General features: G+C 50.3%; 1 long non-coding RNA gene across 1 annotated transcript in view; it reads left to right on the top strand.

Moving 5' to 3' along the window:
* The window catches only part of LOC111868946, a 3,658-nt gene extending 3,437 nt beyond the window's left edge, over positions 1-221 (top strand). Inside the window, exon 2 of the long non-coding RNA XR_002843588.2 lies at positions 135-221. This is a non-coding gene — a long non-coding RNA (uncharacterized LOC111868946). The remainder of the gene's footprint in view (positions 1-134) is intronic.
* Positions 222-1,578: the final 1,357 nt, after the last annotated feature.

Below are 1,578 nucleotides of genomic sequence, written 5' to 3'. Positions count from 1 at the left end.
TTTCCACCGGGCTAGATGGCATGCAGAAGTATGATTTGCTATTGTTGGTGCCTTGTTTTCTTAGAATGTAAGCCGTACCGGCTAGATAGGCAATTTATGGCCATGTATTTAAGTTTAATTTTCCTTCCGAGCAGGCTGTCTTGTGTTTCTCTCCCTCCCAAACCTATATCCTAGCTTGGATGGATGGAGACGCGACGCAGGACTTCAGGCCCCCCTTCTCGCTTGGTTGGACCCGATCGTCGTGCGCGCAGTACATTCTTCTGGCCTCACGCTGCGGTCTCTTGAGGGTCCTGTAGGGACTGCACAAGACCGGCCGAAGAGGAAACCACCAACTACTGTCAGCCATGGATGGCAGAGCGGCAGGAGACGCGGACGTTCGGGAAGAGTGTTGAGTGCGCGTGAACTGGACTCCGCATTTCGGGGGAGTGATGTACTTGGGCATAAATTATATCACAGACTAGTACGGGAGGTGAATGGAACCGTAGTGAATTGAAGGTGATATGGACCCGTAATGGCACGCTACTGAGTCTGGAGGACTGAGACATTGAGAACCGAAGGCGGAGCTAAGTGAAGGTCATGGGTGATCATTGATATGGATATTGTGTTGCTACTCATGACTAGGCGCAAGTAATCTGCTCTTGTTAGAGCGAGCGAGAGGGAAGGGGGCGGGATAATGATCCATGCACTGGCTCCGGTATGACGTCATGGGCTTCTAGCCCCTTGATCGAGGTTCTTAAACTTATCCCCCACATCATTCCCATGCGGGACTGGGGCAGGTGGTATTGCCCTCTCCCTTCCTTTCTACCCCTGGGAGCCTTGTTTGGAAGTTAATTCGAGCTCGGAGTTCAGTTCTGGTTATGGATCCATAGGGTCTTGCTCGAGGCGCTGAACAAGTAGGAGAGACTGTCAAATTCCTGTTCGGCTGGGAGTCAAAATTTGGTTTCTGCAAGTAGTGGGCTGGTTCGCGGCCGGCGAGATCGCCCGCGGTCGAACGTCGCTGGGTTTGTAGGACGGCGGCGACTCGTACCACTCAGTTATATCTGTGTTTATAATTTATATTGTGTATTTAATTTAGACTCAGCCTGTGGCCCGGCTATAATGTAGTAGATATGTTTTCGTGCAAACAAGGCAAGTAATATGGGCCATTCTGCCCGAGTTAGATGCCGCTGTGTGCGAGCATGTAAATGTGCAGTTCGTTCAGTTGTTCTGTTTAAATTCTGTGGTGTATGTTAAATTCTGTTATTTGTTAATATATTGATTGCCATCATTTGTAACTACATTTTCCAAGCTGCTAGCTTGGATCGCTTACACTAACTTAGGGAGCGTGCGAGCACAGCACGAGAGCCATATGAGGGAGCAACGTTTCCCCCTCCGATTGAGGAAGGGTAGACGGGGCCGAAAGGTGTCACAGAGTGACGGTGCTGTGGTAGCAGGCAGTAAGACGGCACAAATGGTAGCAGAGCGAAACGCGGCTCATTAGCAACGCAACTCTAGAAAGCTAGCAAAGGCAAAGCTCGCAGGCAAGCAACGAAATGCTCACAAGCTAGCAACGCAAAGCTAGCACGCTAGCAACGCAAA

This window comes from Cryptotermes secundus, unplaced genomic scaffold (assembly GCF_002891405.2).
Source record: "Cryptotermes secundus unplaced genomic scaffold, Csec_1.0 scaffold1081, whole genome shotgun sequence".
NCBI classification, from domain to species: Eukaryota; Metazoa; Arthropoda; class Insecta; order Blattodea; family Kalotermitidae; genus Cryptotermes; species Cryptotermes secundus.
Note: the sequence above shows the minus strand (reverse complement) of the source record. Positions and strands in the feature narration are given on the sequence as shown.